The sequence below is a fragment of the Bos taurus genome, chromosome 9 (genome assembly GCF_002263795.3).
Source record: "Bos taurus isolate L1 Dominette 01449 registration number 42190680 breed Hereford chromosome 9, ARS-UCD2.0, whole genome shotgun sequence".
In the NCBI taxonomy this organism is placed as follows: Eukaryota; Metazoa; Chordata; class Mammalia; order Artiodactyla; family Bovidae; genus Bos; species Bos taurus.
The window spans coordinates 19,477,901-19,500,466 of NC_037336.1; the positions used below are offsets into that span (position 1 = coordinate 19,477,901).

At 40.5% G+C, this 22,566-nt stretch overlaps 1 pseudogene; it reads left to right on the plus strand.

Annotated features, from left to right (window-relative positions):
• Positions 1 to 1,703: 1,703 nt before the first annotated feature.
• Positions 1,704 to 22,566, plus strand: LOC785440 (mitochondrial import inner membrane translocase subunit TIM44-like; annotated as a pseudogene).

Below are 22,566 nucleotides of genomic sequence, written 5' to 3' on the forward strand. Positions count from 1 at the left end.
ATGTTGTGGATCTACAATGAATCTACAAAGTTGTACAAATACTATGATCACAATTTAAAAAGACTATCTAATGCTACAAATATAATGAGAAGACAATACTACAACATTTGAAGTTGTAAACCTCAGCTATGATATTAAGGTAATTTTTATATTCTCTATACTGTTTATATTTTCTATAATAAGGATATTACCTTATATAATTAAAAACTATCATCAATTATGATTTCTATAACTTTCACACTGTTTTTATCATTCAAGCCTAAAAAGTCCTGACATACATTTTTATATTAAAGAGCTACATTTTTCTCACTTAACATCTCAAAAAATTAATAATTCTTTAAACGTTCCAAAATCTGAGTGAAATGCAACAAGTTATATGGTCAGGTCTCCATTCTTCTGATAATGAATGACAACATGAACAAGACTATGTGAGTTGTACAAAAACTCTTACGGGTTTTGAAGCGTGATTTGATTTTCATGCAGAAATATATCTTTCCAATGCTGGATGTCAAAATGAGCCTGCCTTCCTGGTATACCTTCCCCTTAGCAGAAGGCCGTCAAACTTTCAGGTGACAGGTGAATGTTGGCAATAACTAGCAAAGTAGGAAGTCTTCATAGCCTAAATCATAAATTATGGTATAAATTGAAAGGAATAAAAAATAAGCAGATCTCTCTAGAGAAAATAGGTTAGACTCAGATGGCATGAATCTATGCTCAATACCCAGAGCATGTGCGTGAGCGCTAAGTTGCTTCAGTCGTGTCTGACTCTTTGGGGCCTCATGGACTGTAGCCCGCCAGGCTCCTCTGTCCATGGGATTTTCCAGGCAAGAATACTGGAGTGGGTTGCCCTTCCCTTCTCCAGAGGATCTTCCTGGCCCAGAGATCGAACCCATGTCTCTTATGTCTCCTGCATTGGCAGGAGGGTTCTTTACCACTAGCGTCACCTGGGAAGCTCTCCCCAGAGCACTGCTGCTGCTGCTGCTAAGTCGCTTCAGTCGTGTCTGACTCTGTGCGACCCAATAGACGGCAGCCCTCCAGGCTCCGCCGTCCCTGGGATTCTCCAGGCAAGAACACTGGAGTGGGCTGCCATTTCCTTCTCCAATGCATGAAAGTGAAAAGTGAAAGTGAAGTCGCTCAGTCGTGTCCAACCCTTAGCGACCCCATGGACTGTAGCCTACCAGGCTCCTCCATCTGTGGGAGTTTCCAGGCAAGAGTACTGGAGTGGGGTGCCATTGCCTTCTCCATCCCCAGAGCACACCCAGCAGCAAATGGCCTTTAGCAGTTATGTGAATCATGTAAATAGGATGAACAATGTTATTTTTAATAACAAAATAGTACATATTTTGGTATATGTTTGGAACTCAAGAGTTGAGCCTCCTATGGAGCAATAAAATTCATAGTGAATACTAAGTCTTTGCTTTCACACTAATTATAAATCCATTTATTTGTAATAGATCCTTAATATTAAAACTTAAAAACTATGTATTTTAAGACACTTTGTGTTCATTTTGAATTTCTAAAAATAAGCATGGGCTAGTTTTCTCTATAAACAGCTCATCTGAGACTTGTAAGCCCATCAATTTTGGGTCATTGACTTGTATTTCTCTGCTATCTTTCATTCCTATACGTGCTTTCTATTTTGGTTCTCTTTGATGGTCTCCCTGTGTTGTATTTGTTTTGCTCTTCAGGGCTGGTTTAGTCCGATGGACACCCCAGAGAAAATTCTGACTCAACAGACCTCTTCCAAAGGGTTGCAGAAGGTAAGTGAAGGCTACTCAGCCTTTGAGGACTGATATTGTGTGAGGCCATTGAGATGCTACTTGACAGGACCCCGCATCAACATGAAATGAGATCATGAAGCTAAAGAACACAGATGTGGTCCCACAGCCAGACTAGAGATGCAGATGTAGAGAATGGAGTTATGGACACAGCAGGGGAAAGAGAGGGTGGGATGAATTGAGAGAGTACCATTGAAATATATACACCACCATGTGCAAAACAGATAGCTAGTGGGAAGCTGCTGTATGGCGCAGAGAGCTCAGGTCGGTGCTCTGTGATGGTCTGGAGGGGTGGGATGGGGAGATGGGGGGGAGGCTCAAGAGGGAGGGGAAATATGTATACCTGTGGCTGATTCATGGTGATGTATGGCAGCAACCCACTCAATACTGCAAAGCAATTATCCCCCAATTAATAATAAATAAATGTAATAAAAGTAAAAAAGAGCGGGGGATATATGTATTGTTGTTGATCAGCCGCTCAATTGTGTCCAACTCCTTGTGACCCCATGGACTGCCACACACCAGGCTTCCCTGTCCTTCACCATCTTCCGGAACTTGCTCAAACTCATGTCCATTGAGTCGGTGATGCCTCCCAACCATCTTGTCCTCTGTTGTCTCCTTATACTTATGGCTAATTCACGCTGTTCTATGGCAGAAACTAACACATTGTAAAGCAATTATCCTCCAGTTAAAAATATTTAAAAATTAGAAAAAGCAAAAAATGGAACAAAGTCTAACTTAAACTTGCCATAATTTTAATAAATGTATGGATGCAAAAGAAAGAAAGAAGTGGTCCACAGCTTCAGGCTGTGACCAGAGACCTGAAAGATCCCTCACCCTGCTCTCTCTTCCTTCCACAGTCTCAGCCTTTATCTGAGATCTGGGATCAAGGGTGGAAGAGCACTTTGTGCTGTTCTTTCCTCTCATACTTATTTTCCAACCCTTTCAGAAAAGGTATAACCCTCTTACCAAGCCCTCTCCATGACTGTAGCCACACATACCACACATAAATGAGTCTCCCAGTTGGGAGTGTCTGTGCTGACCCTGGGGATGTGTTGGTTGGGTGATAAACATCAGCATATGCCCTGACTTCTATGGGGCTACATGAAGGAGAGAAAACACAGATTCATGAACAAGCCCCATTCCTTCCTGTAAGACCCACCAGCGTTCTTGGCCTTCCCCAATCAATAGAAATTGATTCCAGACCAAACAAGAAATTCAGGCAAGGCTTTATTGGGGCTCCTGTTATAGCAGGAGGAAGCCAGAGAAAACAAGTTTCCCTTGCTCACTCCCCGAGAAGAGGGAGAGCTTGCTTCTTATATGAGGCGAGGGTAAGGATGTGTCCAGGGGTAGGGTAGAGAGGTGGCTTAGGTGGTCTGACTCCCCTTTAGCGGTGTTGCGTGCAGGGCGCATGCGCAGTCCCTGGCTTTTGCGTCAAACTACTTCTGCTCCCGGCTCTTCAGAAATGGCCGTGGGTGGCAGGGGTGGTGGTGGGAGGGTTGATCATTCTGTATCTTGCCCATAATTTGCCCCAACTGCACATGCATTCATTTTTAATTCTTTAGAGTTTCTATTTTGTGTGTCCTGGTGCAAGCATTGCAGCAAAGGATTCCAGGTTCCACGTCCCAGCCTGTTTGACTTATACTCAGCCTGCAACTAAGGTAAGTCGTTTCCCTGGGAAAACTGAGAGAAGTTGCACTTAAGATCTCAACTAGACAGAAGCCAAATGCTCAGTAAGGTAGTGTATGTGCTGGATGTTCAGCTTTGCTTGAAAAAACTTTTATAAACCTTTCCAAACATCCACATGGACCTAGTTTCTTATCTGCTAAAGGTTGATATCCAAATTTTTCCTCTTTTTGTTTTAAAATAATTTTCTGGTGTTTTATTAGTATTCTGACATTTAATTATGAGTTGTTAGAGTTGCCCTAGAAAGAAAATATCTCTGTTCAGACTTCAAGGGCTAATACAATAATACCACTTGCTTCATTAAATCTTGGGCATTTTAACCTCACAGCACACCGGGAGAAGAACTAACAGATTCACTACAGTGGTGGGTGGTCTCTGCTGAGATGATAAACAATACCTCTTTATATTTGAAGTGTCATTAATCATGCTGAGCCAATGTGAAGTGAAAAGGGGTAAAGTTATGGTTACTTTTGAAGGACCGAAGCACTGGTTCAAAAGATTGCTGAAGGAAAGACATATGTTTTTAAATGTGGGATTACTGGAGAGTTTTGCTGAATGCTATGAGCTTGGTAACTGGCAAACTGTTTTTTACTTCCGTGTAAGACATGCTCTAGGAACAAATCACACAGTTTGCTGAGGAGCTGCAAGACAGTTTGATTAACTTTCTTTTCTAGGACAAAAGGCTACCGTTTAACTTGAAGTCCTCAGGAAGCTATGTGAATTGAGTGATTCAGGCAATGATATTAATTTCATTTGAATTCCATTTGAGTTTATTGATTCCTTCATCTGGGAAATAAAAAAAAAAAAAAAAGAAGAAGCAGGGAGCAGCTGTGGAGGCAGTAACCCAGGTCTTCCAGATTTTTGTTGTAAATCATGGGAAGGGATATGGTCTAAATTGCTCTCATTTGTAAATGCTTCTAGGCTGTTCTTTACGTGAAAAATGGCTTATCTTTGAACTTCCTTTTTCTGTCTTTTGTTAAGATAAGACAGAAGCCTAGTGGCTAGCAATAAAGAAAATTGTACTAACCATTTAGAAAACATTTCTTTCCCAGGAGATGAGCTACATACAGATATGTTGAGCTTGTAATCAGTGTGAGCAGTGTTCTTCTTATCTGGTGGATGGGCTTTTGGACGATGCAGACCTGGAATGCTAGCATTTGTTGGGAACTCATAGCTGTAGGGAAGACAGCTGTGATGAATGATTCCCCAGCACCCCAGGTCTGGGGAACAAAAAGTTCACTTGCATTTCTGTTTATAAAACAGAATATATCTGGCAATAAATAATGCCTTCAACCTCGATATTTTTTTCCAGGCTAATTCATTCATTAATCAAACTAAACCATTATACTAAACCCCAAGGCTAATATGCTATAAAAAGTTCCCATCTATAGTGAGGACAGGTTGATTTGTGACTAAGATGGGGGAAAGAAGGATTATCTCATGTTTCTTTTATTTCCCCAAAGCTCGGTGTTTAAAACACATAAAATTCGTAATTTAAAACCCTCAATTCCTTGAGCTCGTTACATCTGATTGCTGCTCAGATAGCTTCTAGTATGCAAGGGGTCACTTGCTATGGTCTGAATGTGTGTGTCCCTCCAAATTTATACATAGAACACCTAAGGGGTGGTATCAGGGGGTGGGGTCTGATTAGGACCCCACCTAGGACATGATCCGGAGAAGGTGATGGCACCCCACTCCAGTACTCTTGCCTGGAAAATCCCATGGATGGAGGAGCCTGGTAGGCTGCAGTCCATGGGGTCGCGAAGAATCGGACACGACTGAGCAACTTCACTTTCACTTTTCACTTTCATGCATTGGAGAAGGAAATGGCAACCCACTCCAGCGTTCTTGCCTGGAGAATCCCAGGGACGGGGGAGCCTGGTGGGCTGCCATCTATGGGGTCGCACTGGAGTGGGGTGCTATTGCCTTCTCCAATATAAATGCTACATATAGCTAAAAGTTGAAACTCAACCACTTGGCCATAAAGAAGAATGAAATAATGCCATTTTGCAGCAACGTGGATGCAACTAGAGATTACCACACTAAGTGGAGTAAATCAGAAAGAGATCTCTAAGACAAACACCGTATGATATCACTTCTATGTGGATCTAAAATACGACACAAATGAACCTATCTGTAAAACAGAAACAGACTCATAGAGAACAGAAAAGAAAAGCTTGGGTGGGTGGGCTGGGAGAAGGTTGAATTGAGAGTTTGGGATTAGCAGATGCAAACTGGGATATATAGGATGGATAAACAAGATCAAATTGTACTGTGATGTACCATAATGGGAAAGAATTCTTTAAAAAAAGAATAGGGTTTCAAGAACACACACACAAAACTTAAAAACTTCTAGAGGAAACATAGAAGATCTTTGTGACACAGATGGCACATGTTTTGTAGATGAAAAATAGTAATTATAAAATATAGTCCATCAAAATACAAAATTTCCATGCATCAAAAGATTTCATTAAGATGATAAAAGAAAAAGTAGCTACAGCTGAAAGAAAATATTTCCAATACCAATATCTCATAAAAGACTCATACCCAGTATATATAAATAATTCCAACTACTAACTAATAGAAAATTGAGCAATCTTGTTAAAAAAAATTGCAAAAACCGAAACATACTTCACAAAAGAAATTATATGATTGTAATTATAAAAGTGGCCAATACACACTGATGCTAAACATCAGTGAAATGCGGATTAAAAGCATAATTTACAGTAACTGGAATAGCTCAAATTAGAAATAGAATACACAGACAATACTAAGTATTGGGGAAGGTTACAAATGCAACTCTCATGCACTATTGCTGGAAATGTATAAAGACAAGTACTTTGGGAACTGATCTGGTAGTTTTAACATATATTTAAAATATAATTTAACAATTCAACTCCTAGGGAAATAAAAATACACTCAGTAAAAAAAAAAAATACAACAACACTGTACAAAGGACTTCCCTGGAGATCCAGTGGTTAAGACTTCACCTTCCAATGCAGAGAATGCATTTTTGATCTCTGGTCAGGGAACTAGATCCCACATGCCTCGGGGCCAAGAAAGCAAAACAAAAATATTTGGAAGCAATATTGTAACAAATTCAATGAAGACTTTAAAAATGGTCCACTTAAAAAAAAAAAAAACTGTATAAGGATTTTCATAGCAACTGTTCCATAATTGTCAAAACTAGGGGAGAAAAAACTACTAAGGAAATAAATTGTTGAATTATATGATGGCATACCCATTCAATGAAATTCTACTGACCAATGAAAAGGAACAAACCACTGTATATCAGTTATCTGGGACTGTGTAACAAATCACTTCAACATATAGTGACTTAAAACAACTATGGTGTATTATTTCTGTAGGTTAAGAGTGGCATTTCTGCCTGGGCTGATTCTTGCATTTATATTCAGTTGCCTGGATGGAACCAAGAGAGCCTCACTCACCTCCTGGTGGCTTGATGCTGGCAGTGGGCTGGACACCTGCCTCCATGTGGCCCTTTATCCAGGTGGTCTTCCCATCCTCCAGGGGTACTCCCTATAAATGTGGCCTGTCTCTTCAGCAGGATAGCCTGAACTTCCTTATATGGCTGCTGGAGAAAGAAACGGCTACCTACTCCAGTATTCTCACCTGGGAATCCCATGGACAGAGGAGCCTGGCAGGCTACAGTCCATGGAGACGTGAAGAGTTGGACATGACGGAGCTCGCACGTTCACACCTTTCTTCCAAGACATAAAGTAGAAGCTATAAGCTCTATTAAGGCTTGGATTCAGAAGTCAAAGAATATCACTTCCATCACATTTTATTGGTCAATCAAGTCATAAAAGCAGTCCGTTTCATGGGGTAGTATATAGACCTAGTCACGTGATGGCAGGGGTAGCAATTTTCCATTATACAAGGATAAGATAACAGGAAAGGGAGTCATTGGGAAGCTGCTTTCACCATGGCCCCTCTTGTGATATGTATAAAACAGAGATTAATCTTCCAAATAATACCTTGACTGAAAGAAGACATTCACAGAAGAGTGAACAGTATATTATGCTGTTTATATTAAACACTGGAACAGTCAAAACTAAGCTGTAAGTCAGAAATGAGAATACTGATGGTTGTTTATTATGGCACTGGAGGTGGGGAGGTTGACTGAAAATTGGGACAAGGAAGCTTTCTGTAGTGATGAAAATGTGCTATGAATTTCAGATTATCTTCGTTGATATTAGTATTTCCTGTCCAAGAAACAAATCTTATAAATATTTCTTCATTGTTCATAAAATTCTTTTCCACTAATTGGATGGAACAGCAAACAATCAAATACCCTGTTTATTACTTCTATTAGAAGTTTATCTTGTAATGAATTATTGCTGTTATCATGCTCTGAAAATTTTTCGCTACAATTTGCTTCTCAGTGCCCCCATATATGTCTATTTATTTTGTTGTTCGTCTTTATTGCTTTTCTTATAGCCCATCAGCTTTTGAGCATGAAATCTATAGAAAAGGGAGAAATGACATAAGGAAGTTTTCCCCTCAAATTTTGTAGCTTCTGCTAGAGGAAGTGAGTTAATGAATAAATCTGGGTCTGTACATAACTTGAATGAACAGAAAATCAGCTTTTCCCTTTTACCACCAAACCAAAAAATGTTAACCTTTTTTAATTTTTAACATATATAAAAATAAATAGACAGTATAGTGAACCCATTCTCCAGCCCCAAACATAAACAGGCCAATCTTGCCTCATCTATATTCCTAGCCCCAGTGTTATTAGAGATGGGCCATCTTGTTATACTTACTCTTCAAAAGTAATCCGGGATAGCATATGTGTTTCATTTGTTCCATCAATCAGACGGATCTGAAAAGAAAACAAAACTATTATAAAATACCAAAGTAATTAATAACTTCTGGTCCTAAGAAGCAACTTTCCGTCTGATGAGATGCCGAGATGGAGCAACACGTGTTACACATTCACACAGATCTTGGTTCTCGTCTCTCGTAACTGCTATGTTGCCACACAACTGATGGCAAATGGTTTTCAATGACAGGTTGCAATTGTCCAGAACATATTTTATTGATTTAAGAAACTTACAAATAGATGATTTTCATTTGGCCAAAGGGAAAAAAAAAAAATAGCTTAAAACTGCTCATAGGATTTCCTTTTGTAAAAAGTGTGCATTGTTATTGCCAAGTGACCAGGGTAGAATCTACAGTAATGGAGTGGTAGGTGGTGTTTGGTTTGCCACTTCATTTTGTACGGATTCTCCCATTATTTCAAATTTTTTTTTAAATGTTTGTATAAGTAAGTCACATTTGTTTTTTTTCACTTTGACATTTTTTCCAAGTCCTGACACAACAATGGATTAAATTCAATAACTACATAATTCCCACTAAATTTGTTTTATTTAAGAATTTCGCTTTCATTATGACCCTGAAGGACAAAACTCTCACTTAAAATTGAACAACTGTAACTACTCCAGGAATAATAGTAAGTTGTCTTTGGTCTTAAAATCCTGATTCAGTGTGCTTTGTTTGGCTTCACTTGCATATAAAACAAGTAAACACAGCCTCCTTGGATTCGGTGTCATCTCCAGGACTTGAGAATTCTCAATATGGTCATTCCGACTGAGCACTTGTCTCGTGTCGGTTGTGTCTGTCTCACTGAAAACAGTTTAAAACGATTCATGCAGTTTAGTGTTGGGCTAGCCTAGTCCGGATCTCAAAATAATTTAACCAGTTACATTTTTTTCTTCTCAAAATATCTATTTAAGACTTTTTGTTTATTTTGCATTCTGTTCATTTCTCTCTACATATTATAAGGATCACAATTCTGAAAACCTGCTGTCATTAACAATGTTGAACATTTTATTGCTTTCTGTAACAACATGAGGAAAGAGACATGGTTCCTAACAAAATCAACTTCTTCCTCAAGATAAGTGGTTGCTGACTGTCTTGAATGCTCTGGTGGACTTATAATTTCTCTCCTCTTTTTTTTAAAATTTATTTTAAAAATGTTTTTCATCGTGTACAATTGCTTTGCAACATTGCTTTACAATGTTAGCTTCAGCTATACAATGACGTGAATCAGCTATATGTATACATATGTACCCCAGGACATGGAAGCAGCCTATACATCCGTCAACGGATGAATGGATAAAGAAAATGTGGTTCATATATACGATGGAATATTACTCAGCCATAAAAAACAAAACTCAACAAAACTGGGTCATATGATGGAGATGTGGATGGACCTAGAGTCTGTCGTATGGAGTGAATTAAGTCAGAAAGAGAAAAGCAAGTATCATATGTTAATGCATATATGTAGAATCTAGAAAAATGGTACAGATGAACCTATTCACAGGGCAGGATAGTGATGCAGATATAGAGAACGGACTAGACATAGGCGGCACGGGGAGGGTGGGACGAACTGGGAGAAAAGGACTAACATACACACTTTCTCCCTTCTTAACTTTTCTTTTCTTTCACTGCTCTTCCTTCTGAAAGTATTCGCATTCTAGTAAATATATCTATCTTTTCACAATGTTGCTTCCAAGAGATTTCCATTTCCTTCAGACCCAGTAGGAGAATTTGGCCATTTTGAGGCCCGTACAGTCTTCTTTCTTTCAGAATAGGTTTTTGGCTTGCAGTAGGATACTTAATTTCATTTTATTTAAATTTTGGCATAGTCCATAACTCATAGCAGTGTACACAATCTGAATTTAAGGTTTGCAAAAGTGCATTTCAAATACATTTTAATTGCTCCTACCTTGTATAGAGCCATATAAATTGGTGATCAAACAACTTAAAAAAAAATTGAGGTATGGTTGATTTGCAGTGTCAGGTTAGCTTCACGTATACAGCAAAGTGGTTCAGTTATACATATATATCTATTCTTTTTCAGCTTCTTTTCCCTTAGGTTATTACAAAATATTTATTATAGTTCCCTGTACAGCAGGGAACAGTAGGTCCTTACTGGTTATCTATCACACAATTTCTATTTTACATATATTAACTTGTTGATGTATATGTGTAGGAACTTTTATCACTGAGACCCTCTATCCTTCGGGTCGTCTTACTGCTTTTAGACCATTTGTGTGCAGACTCACTATGCCAATGGCAATGTTATAGGTTGTTTCTTCTGGAACTACTGTCAGGACAAGATGTTGAGTAACAATAACAGTAAAGCTTGTTGAGTAACAAGTTAATGCATTGCAGAAAGCACAGAATGCCACACAGACATTTCAGATGCACGTGGTACTGCCACAGTTTTGCTCTATAAACATAAGAATTCTTATAAACTTATATTTGCATGATTCCCACAAAAAAAGAAACGTATAGAGTATTTAAAATTGTATATTCTGAATTATTTTCTCTCTCCCTGACAACACTCCCATTTGGGTAGGTATTGTAGTGAACCAAATTTTCCACTAACAATTTTGATTTACGGGTCTGATAATTAAAAGAGATTTCTGCAGACTAGCTTCGGTCCATACATTCCAAACCTTGTTTCTCCCACATGGCCCCCGTATCTAGGGCTGAGTGGTTAGAACACTTTCATGTTGCAGCCTCATCTCTGACCCTACACTTTGTGTTACAGTTAGGTGAGTCAGCCTGGTGGACAACGGTGGTTTTCCTGGAAGTCATCTTTATACCTGGATACCTAGCAATAAGTAACAATGCCAGAAGAGACCATAAGCTACATAAATATACTCCATTAAACCAAAAATATATGCTTCCTTTGCTCAGCTCCCTTTATCTGTATCTCCCAAAAGCCAGGCCACTCTAAAATCCCTGATATCACAGGGCAAGTATGACAAAGGAAAAATGAGTGGAAAGAGACAATTGTCTTAACTATCTTACTTTGAAACTTACAGTGAAACTATCTTACTTTGACATATTTTAGAAAAGCACATGACTAGGTGAACTCATTTCTAGGTTCTCTCCCAGGCCTTGGAAATGGTCCATTAAAAATGAGGGGCTCTGACATTTTGTCAGTTTTATAGTAAACCTGCTTTTGACCCCATCAGCAAATTACATCTCTAAATTACAGTTCATTGGTTACTCTTAATGTGTTGCTGATGACATTATATATACAATGAAGAAAAAAATCAGAATTAGAAACTTATTTGACTCCTGATTTAATGGTTTTAGATCAATCATTAACACTCATATAATTACAAAATTATTTAATAATAAATGAACAGCAGTAACTAACACATGAGAAGCTCTTTTGCAGGCTGTATGATCTACACTTCAACACTATGAGATAGGTGTACTGTTACAGGTATTATCATCCCTGTTTCAGAGATGAGGAGACAGAGGACAGAGAGGATACGTGATTTGTTCACAGTCACGGAGTTTTAGTAGAGGATCTGAAACAATTTCTATGAGCAACGTTATGGAACTTCTATGGTGGCTCAGTGGTAAAGAATTTGTCTGCCAATGCAGGTGACATGGGTTTAATACCCTGGGGTAGGAAATGGCAACCTACTCCTGTATTTTTGCTAGGATAATCCCATGGATAGAGGAACCTGGCAGGCTATAGTCTATGGGGTCCCAAAGAGTCAGACATGACTAAAGTGACCGAGTTCTCATGAGGAATTCTATGACAGAGACCCAAATGTCTTCTTGTCCAGGCAGGAAGGATACATGGGGGGAGGGGGGTATGGTTGTAATGAGACCAGTCACTCACTCCCTAGGGACTGGTGAGACTGTCTTGAACTGGAAAGCTCAAGGCCATCTAAGGATCAGTAATCAGACCCAAGGGATTGTGGCCCCGTGCTAACACAGGCCCAGACTTTCTGATTTTTCAAGAGAATACAAAAACATAAAAGTTTGTGTGTCACTGTGTATAATCTCCTAATTGTAAAATACTGAATCCATTTTATTTATTTTTTGTTTGTTTCTGATCTCACTTTTTAATCAACACTAAGGCCTTAAGATGGTAAAACATCTGCCTACAATGTGGGAGACCCGGGTTCAATCCCTGGGTCAGGAAGATCTCCTGGAGAAGGAAATGGCAACCCACTCCAGTATTCTTGCCTGGAGAATCCCATGGATGGAGGAGCCTGGCAGGCTACAGTCCATGGGGTCGCAAAGAGTCGGACACGACTGAGCGACTTCACTCACTCACTCAAGGCCTTTTAACATTTAGCTTCCTTCTTTCTCGAATGTTTCTGAAGACATTCAATTCCCAGGGCCCTTGGAATAATAAAATCCACCTTCCTTTGTTTCAATAGTTTAGGAATGATCACCACCCTCTTCCATGTCTTCATTTGTACCAAAACAACAACCTACATAAAAGTGACAAGAATTTCACCGTCTCGGTGCAAAGACCTTATGTAAAGAACAAAACCAGGGATGAAACATCTTTATCAACAACTGCCAGCTCAAAAACTCTTCCATTTTGGGCAAATATATTAATCTGTGTACTTGCTGAGGCTGCCTCGGACTCCAGCCTCTGGAAATTAGAAGTGCTGATGAGGGGGGTCAGCATCACATGGCAGGTGGACCCGGCTGCCTATTGCAGTTTTATTGTTCTTGAATCAGTTTTTAAAAAGAAAAACAACAAGTGGGCCAAAAAAAGGACTGTGCTTCTAGCCCTGCTCTGAGGCCAGGACTACTCAGCCACAGTTCAGTTCAGTCGCTCAGTCGTGTCCGACTCTTCGTGACTCCCTGAATCGAAGGATGCCAGGCCTCCCTGTCCATCACCAACTCCCAGAGTTCACTCAGACTCACGTCCATCGAGTCAGTGATGCCATTCAGCCATCTCAGCCTCTGTCGTCCCCTTCTCCTCCTGCCCCCAATCCCTCCCAGCATCAGACTCTTTTCCAATGAGTCAACTCTTCGCATGAGGTGGCCAAAGTACTGGAGTTTCAGCTTCAGCATCATTCCCTCCAAAGAAATCCCAGGGCTGATCTCCTTCAGAATGGACTGGTTGGATCTCCTTGCAGTCCAAGGGACTCTCAAGAGTCTTCTGCAACACCACAATTCAAAAGCATCAATTCTTTGACACTCAGCCTTCTTCACAGTCCAACCCTCATATCCATACATGACCACAGGAAAAACCATAGCCTTGACTAGATGGACCTTTGTTGGCAAAGTAATGTCTCTGCTTTTGAATATGCTATCTAGGTTGGTCATAACTTTCCTTCCAAGAGGTAAGCATCTTTTAATTTCGTGGCTGCAGTCACCATCTGCAGTGATTTTGGAGCCCCCAGAAATAAAGTCTGACACTGTTTCCACTGTTTCCCCATCTGTTTCCCATGAAGTGATGAAGCCACAGTTAGTTCTTTGCATAATCACAGTGTATAATCTGTATTTCTACACTCTTTTTTCCTTTGCTTCCCTTGTGGCTCAGTTGGTAAAGAATCTGCCTGCAATGCGGGAGACCTGGGTTTGATCTCTGGTTTGGGAAGATCCTTGGAGAAGGGCAAGGCTACCCACTCCTGTATTCTGACCTGGAGAATTCCATGGACTACAGTCCATGGGGTCACAAAGAGTCAGACACAACTGAACGACTTTTGCTTTCACTTTCACTTTTTTCCTTTTACTACTCAAAGTTTTGTAGGTTGCTTTCACTGCTTAGCATTTTGCTTTTCCTAGAGCAGTTGCTTAAATAAATGAAGTTGGTTTGTAAGATTCTCTGACTCAGAAGTGGAGCTTGACCTGTCTAATCAGGATGCTCTATGGGAGGGAACACAAGAAAAGGTAACATACAGCAACATTCAACCGTTTACCACAGGTGATATGGTGCTATCTACCTGTAAAAAGTATTAATTTTCCCTCTGGGTACTCCTTATTGGTCAAATATTAGATCAACCTAGGAGTAAAGAAATATAGAGAAGGACATAAAATGCTGATCAAAGGGGTGGGGTGGGGTGGGAGTTGGGAGGGAGGTTCAAGAGGCAGGAAACATATACATACCTATGGCTGATTCATGCTGATGTATGGCGGAAACCAACACCATATTGTACAGCAATTATCCTCGGATTAAAAATGAATAAATCAAAAATAAAAGGGAATCAGAAGACCTCTGATCTATTACTACTTCCAAATAAGCATTTAGATATGCTACAGTTAAGTACAACTAAATATTAGTAATTATTAAAGTTAAACATTAGATTGTTCAAGTTTACTTTGAACTATTATAATAATTGATATAATAACTTTGTGTATAGAATACTGTTTGAAATCAAGTGGTTTATAGATTAGTAAATATGTTTTTGTTATATTTATATTCAAATGGTACTGGTAATAAAATTTCATATATATTTTTTCTACAAAAAAAAATCAGTAATTAGCAGTCATAAACATTTCAAGCCCCAAGGCACCTGTCCCACTTTAATGTCCACCATATGAAATACGGAATTGCTTTCTAAAAGCACACAGCCAGATCATTCAATAGGATCCTAAACAACCTTTGCCCCAGTTATCTTGCAGCCCAGAAATCAACACTGTTACCAGCAGACCTCAGAAATAAAAACTTAGTACTCATGCTGTAAACAGGTGTAAATCCCTGAAAGCACAGTGAACCCAGTAATGTGATGGTTTCCACTCATTTCATTTTATCTATTCTATTTTTTTATTTTTGATTGTATGTTTCATACTTGCAGTGATCAAATGCTTGTGTCAAGTGGTTGAAATTATTGGTTCCAGACATTCCAGTGAACTGGCTACTGACATCTGCCTGCTCTGATTTTTGAGCTCACTGTATCTGTGTGTATCACTGGGGTTCACACGTACATGGAAAGCAGGCTTTTCCAACATGGAAGACAGAGGGAGACTCACCTCCTGTACACAGCGGCCGCGGGCTCTGCTGCTGTCATTTTGCATTCGGGTCTGTTCTGTTTCTTCAGAAACAGCCCAAGTGTGTGATTATGCACTTCTGGAGCCTCGCCAGCTCACTCAGGAGTTTCTGGCCCTCTGGTGTCTGTCCCCTAAGGCAGCAAACTCGATTGACTCAAAGAGCTGTTAATTAAGTGAATTATGTCTGGTCAGGAATTTATGAACAAAGAAAATAGAACTGGAAATGATAACTGTGCCCTCACAAAAGACTGAGTAAGCGATATACAAATTAAACAAAAAACCCCAACCCAACCAAAAGAATCTCTTTATAAGGATTTTCCCTCTCCTCTGAGTTTAGTTTTTCTCTCTAACCCAATTTGACAGAATACACTTGTTCTTTAGTGAGATGTTCTCATCCCAAATGTGCTTATAATCTTGGGCAAAATGCAGAGAAGAGCTGAGAGGAATATAAACACTGTGTATTCTCTCTACAGAACCGTTGAAGGAAATGCTGTTTACTTGGAAATAGAGTTCCAGAAAGTATGTCTGCCATCTGTAGTCCAGATGATGGTGGCTGTGGTGATGAATTAAACATTTAGAAATAAAAGCTAGTGGTTGTTTCTGTTTGTGAGGATAAGGCAGTTGAAATATTGTTTCATTACTCTTAATGCACAAAATAGCTAGAACTTGTTTATGCATTATATATTCATAACTTAGAAGACATTTAAAGAAAGACACAATAATTGTGGATTTTTGAGAGTGTGTCTTGGCACAATTTCTGCATAAGCTCTTATGCAGACATAATTTGCTAAGCCATGGAGACTGCTAGAAATTTGAAAGCACTCTTATTAACACCATGACTTACTCTTTAATGAGGGCCCTTGCTCTAAGATCCACACACCTGACATGCCTCTTGAGAAACCTCTATGCAGGTCAGGAAGCAACAGTTAGAACTGGACATGGAACAACAGACTGGTTCCAAATAGGAAAAGGAGTACATCAAGACTGAATATTGTCACCCTGCTTATTTAACTTATATGCAGAATACATCATGAGAAACGCTGGGCTGGAAGAAGCACAAGCTGGAATCAAGATTGCTGGGAGAAATATCAATAACCTCAGATATGCAGATGACACCACCCTTATGGCAGAAAGTGAAGAGAAACTAAAAAGCCTCCTGATGAAAGTAAAAGAGGAGAGTGAAAAAGTTGGCTTAAAGCTCAACATTCAGAAACCAAGATCATGGCATCTGGTCCCATCACTTCATGGGAAATAGATGGGGAAACAGTGGAAACAGTGTCAGACTTTATTTTGGGGGGCTCCAGAATCACTGCAGATGGTGATTGCAGCCATGAAATTAAAAAGCACTTACTCCTTGGAAGGAAAGTTGTGACCAACCTAGAGAGCATATTCAAAAGCAGAGACATTACTTTGCCAACAAAGGTCCATCTAGTCAGGGCTATGGTTTTTCCAGTGGTCATGTATGGCTGTGAGAGATGGACTGTGAAGAAAGCTGAGCGCCGAAGAATTGATGCTTTTGAAGTGTGGTGTTGGAGAAGACTCTTGAGAGTCCCTTGGATTGCAAGGAGATCCAACCAGTCCATTCTGAAGGAGATCAGCCCTAGGATTTCTTTGGAAGGAACAATGCTAAAGCTGAAACTCCAGTACTTTGGCCACCTCATGCGAAGAGTTGACTCATTGGAAAAGACGCTGATGCTGGGAGGGATTGGGGGCAGGAGGAGAAGGGGACAACAGAGGATGAGATGGCTGGATGGCATTACCGACTCGATGGACATGAGTTTGGGTAAACGCCAGGAGTTGATGATGGACAGGGAGGCCTGGTGTGCTGCAATTCATGGGGTCGCAAAGAGTCGGACATGAATGAGCCACTAAACTGGACTGAACTGAACTTGCTCTAAGATAGAGTGATTGTTTCATATGCTGCCACTCACAAGCGTGTATCAATAAGCTCACCGTGAATATCCCCATTCTTGAAGCTATGAAAGAACATTTAGAAAGCTGTCCATGATTCTTTACTAAGTGAGATGCAAAGAAAGCTAAATGGTTATGATTCCTGAGCACTGCCCTTCAAGAACAGGCTGTCTAAAAGGGACTTGTAAAAGAACAGGACAATGAAAATTGTACATTCATAAGATATTCATAAAATCAAGGTGCACAGAAGTGTTTTGGTGGTTTTTTAAAAATAAAAAATTTGTTTCAGTTGGTGAAGGCAAAACAAGCAGAGTAATGGTCTCAATCATCGTGCTCAATCATGTCTGACTCTTTGCGACCCCATGGACTGAGGCCCGGCAGATTCCTCTGTCCATGGGATTATGGGATCCCAGCAAGAATAATGGAGTGGGTTGCCATTTCCTACTCCAGGGGATCTTCCTGATCCAGGATTCGAACCTGCTAACCGACATCTCCTGTGGCTCCTGCATTGGCAGGAGGATTCTTTACCACTGAAATAAGCCCAGAATAATGGTAGAGGAATCATTACCTTTCATCCAAAGTCAAGACAATTCTGGTATGAAATGAGACTTCAAATGCTGTTTGTACAATCAAGAAGATTGAGAAGGAGACATACAGGCCAGAAAATGAATGACTGAAAGCAAGTTGGACTTGGGGTGTGGTGATATGTAGAAATGGCCAGGATGCGGGGTGGTGGCAGGGGTTGGGGGGGAAGCCATGGTTATAATGGGACCACTCAGTCACTCTCCAGGGACTGGCAAATTGAAGAGATTGAATTGGAGAGCTCAAGGCCATTCAAGGGTCACTATTCAGACCCAGGGGGTTGTAGTCCTATGGTAATACTGGCCCAGACTTTCAGATTTCTCAAGAGAATATAAAAATATAAAAATGTGTGTGTGTGTGTGTGTATAAACTGTGAATTATAAGACATTGGGAGGTGGTGAGCCAAATTCAAGAATATAAAATTGAAGCAGGCTGTCTATCTGTAACTCAAGATACTTAGTAAAAGTTTCTAGGTTTGGGGGAGTTAAAGGATGTCCCAATCTTCTTTCTGATCTATCTACTCTTTCTTATGAATCTTTGCACTTCTCCGCCACTAACCAAAACAATTGGCCATCCCAATCAAACAACAAATGTTCCTGATTGAAGATTCTAGCAAAGAAGTGCTTGAAGTGATGCTGTATGGGTTCAGGGTTGGATGGGGAGGGTGTGGGTTCTGAAGGCAGGTTGAGTAAAGCATCCTATCCGATAGCTGAAGCTAGCTCCTATAGTATCATGAAAGCGAAGCTAGCTCCTGTAGTATCATGAAAAGTTACTCAGTCATGTCTGACTCTTTTGTGACCCTATTCACTGTAGCCCGCCAGGCTCCTCTGTCCATGGGATTTCCCAGGCAAGAATACTGGAGTGGGTAGTCATTCCCTTCTCCAGGGGATCTTCCTGACCCAGGGATCGAACCCAGATCTCTTGCATTGCAGGAGGATTCTTTACCATCTAAGCCACATGGAAGCCCATAGTATCACAAGAAAAAATTAAATTATCAGGAATTTTGTCAGCCAGTATAGCCATTATAAAAATTATATTAAAAATACAATTACATAAATTATATAAAAAACAAAGGTAATAAATGCTCACACCGTTCCACTCTCTGATTATGTCAGTACATTTTACTGTTATCTATGCTCTTGAGGACACTTTCTTACACTGTCACTGTACGATGGAAGTGCTGCAGAATAATGTGCTTCGGGGCCTCTTTTCCCAGGGCTGCCCTCAGTGTTAACATGCTGGTGGCTGGAAATCAGCTACACTGATAAACATTTACCAACATATCACTGGTCCTTGCTACAATATACCATCTCTAAGGGTGAGCTTGCCTTTTACATCAGAGCTGGCTTTACAGGCAAAATAAAATCCCATTACAAAGTACAGTTACAGATATAGAAAACAAATTTATGATTACTAGGGGGTAAGGAAGAGGAGAGATAAACTTGGAGACTGGGATTGACATATACACACTTGTTATTGTTCAGTCAATAAGTTGTGTCCGACGCTTTATGGCCCCATGGATTGCAGCACGCCAGGCTTCCCTGTCCTTCACTATCTCTTGGAGTTTGCTCAAACTCATGTCCACTGAGTCGGTGATGCCATCCAACCATCTCATCCTCTGTTGCTCCCTTCTCCTCCTACCTTCAATCTTTCCCAGCATTAGAGTCTTTTTCCAATGAGTCAGCTCTTTGAATCAGGTGGCCAAAGTATTGGAGCTTCAAGCATCCGTCCTTCTAATGCATATTCAAGGTTGATTTCCTTTGGGATTGACTCATTTGATCTCCGTGCTGTCCAAAGGACTCTCAAGAGTCTTCTCCAGCACCACAATTTGAAAGCATCAATTTTTTGGTGCTCAGCCTTCTTTATAGTCCAACTCTCACATCCATACATGACTACTGGAAAAACCATAGCTTTGACGATATGGACCTTTGTTGGCAAAGTGATGTCTCTGCTTTTAAATATGCTATCTAGGTTTGTCAGAGCTCTAGGTAACTAATAAGGACCCACTGTATAGCACAGGGAACTCTACACAATATTCTGTAATAATCTGTATGGGAAAAGAATCTAAAAAAGGAGGGCAGGATGTGTGTATATGTATAACTGATTCACTTTGCTGTACATCTGAAATTAACACAATGTTGTAAATCAGCTATATTCCAATGAAAAATTTTTAAACAAAGAAATAAAACTTGGAAAGTAAGAAGAAAAAGGAGATAAGGAAATGCAGGAAGGGGGTAGGAAGAATTGCCGCTCAGTTGCTGATATGATATTCCATTGATCCCTGAGATGGGCCTGGAGCTCTGAAATGATGATTAAATTCTCATCCAATTCCTGAATAAATGCTTCTAATATCAGGCAACTGAGAAGCAAATTGAAATGACATTATTAGAAATAAGTGTCTATGTATAATTTGCAGTCTCTTTGCCTGAAAGAAGAGATTTCATCATCTGTATTCATTGCTTTTGAGACTACTAAACTGAATCTGATATTTCTTCATGTTAAATTGAAGGCTGTAGTTATCCAAATGCTGACAGGTTGAGTTATTGGCTATTTTCAGGGCCCATGGAAAGAGTCTCCCATTAATAACATTCACTGTGTACATTGGTAGCAGAGAATTACTTAGAGCTATCAAATGTGTTATTACAACTTATCCTGTATGCCCTAAAGAAGACATTTTTGACTTGTGGGGGGAAAAAGGATATTTTCAGGGAGTTGACAAATGACAAAATAGCATGGCCTATAATAGGGGGAGAGATGTAGTAATGCAATTCTATAATAACTCAGTTAGAATCTGCCACTCCTTTTTTGGTTGTTTTTCAACAAGGTTTACAATCCTCATCTCTCTTGCTCTCTCCCTCTCTCTCTCACACACACACACAATGAGATGAAACCAGAAAACGAGAAGTCAGATGGAGAAATTTGTTTAAAATGTTGATTTATCATGTGGGCTGAAAACTCCCTACCAAAAAAAATTGACCATTTCCTTTATTTTCTACTGAGAAATCACAACTGTCAGTTTAAGTATACAATCGTGTATTATGTGCCCTTAATGCACATTAAAAAAAAAAGAAAGAAAATGTTTTTGAAAGTTCTGATTTTAAATACAAAAGCAATGGTGTAGGGATAAACATGGGGTTATAACACATGGTATGGGTAGCCTTATTTGGCAAATAAGGCTCTCACACTTCCTTTTCAGGGTGTGATTGCTGCATAAATAGTTCTCAAGCCTTTTGTATATTTCAGCCCAAGAACTATTTTCACAGATTCTCTATAGACCATTGTGGACACAGCCTTCATATCTGATGGCTATATGGACATAACTGTATTCCATACTCCCACAATACAGAAACAACACAGGCACAACCCAAGAATGAGTTGAGAAATGACGATGCCTTTTGATGCCTCTCATCCATATGATTGACATACATGTTATAATTCCTGTGTCGCATGTACTCCTGCTGGGCACTAGGAGGGACCCAGGAATAATATACCCAATTCCTGTGGCAAGGCATCTTTAAGTAACTGGCGAGAGACATAAAAAAAATGGCAAATCACAATATAGTAAGGGAAGTAATTTTGTCATAAAGATATGGAGAGCAGTGCTGTGGAATTCTCAGAATGGACAGATCCACCCTTCCTGAAGTCAGGGAAGACTTCACAGAGAGCTGGACCCTTAAAGGCATAGGATTTCGCCAGACAAAAAGGAGAAAAGGTCTGGAATGAATAAAGTTCTGCTGCTGCTAAGTTGCTTCAGTCGTGTCCGACTCTGTGCGACCCCATAGACGGCAGCCCACCGGGCTCCTCCGTCCCTGGAATTCTCCAGGCAAGAACACTGGAGTGGGTTGCCATTTCCTTCTCCAATTCTAAAAAGTAAATGCTCTAAAAACACAGTCAAAGCTTTCCCCCACGTGGGATCCTGCAGCAGGGTGGCGGCGCTGCTGCGGGCAGGCTGGTACCGTGCCCACGGAGATGGTCTGCAGCGGAGTCCACCTCCGGTCCAGCCAGAACCTGGTGCTGCTACCAGCCGAGCGGAGAGCGGACCCTGTCCAAATCCTGTGCCTTGGGAAACAGAAACGGCTTTCTCTCTCGCTGGCTTCTTAATATCACACAGGAATTAGCCAAAAATAAAGAAATGAAAGAAAGTTAAAAAAAAAAAAGTTCTGAGACAAGGCCAGGAAGCCAAGGAGACACAGAACCATCGAATCGGAAATTCTGAGAAGGAAAGAGGCGATCAGGAAAGAAGCTGGGGGAGATCACAGGCAGCGGGAAGGAGAGTCTTGATGAAGTCAGTCAAAGTGACCTTGGCGGGAAAATCAAGGAGGGTGTCGAAGAAGCAGCCACGACAGCTGAGCCGTCGCCGAGTTGTTGTCCAAAGGCAGGGAGAAGCTCTACTGGACTGCCACCCTCAAAGCCGCCTGCCAGGGTGTGGAGTCCCTCTAGAAGGAGACAGACCAGAGCATCCCTGGCAGACTGGGCCTACCTGCGGCCAGAGAGAAGTTGAAGGAAGAGGAAGTGTTTGAAGCCAACGAGGAGGCACTGGAGGTTGCTGCACAAGGACTCCAAGTGGGCCCAGCAGCTGAAGGACCTCAGGGACAGCAATGTGGTGCTTGATTGGTTCTTTGAGATGAAGATGAAGTGTGCCAAGAGCAACAACGCCTTGGGCTGGGTGTCCCACAGTGCTGATAGTCAAGGTCAAGGACTTGCTGACAGTCAAGGTCACAGCAAGATGATGGATGCAGAGGCCTGTGCTAATCACCACCTTCCAGGCCCAGTTGGTGATGGTGATCAAGAACCCCAAAGGCGAGTTGGTTGA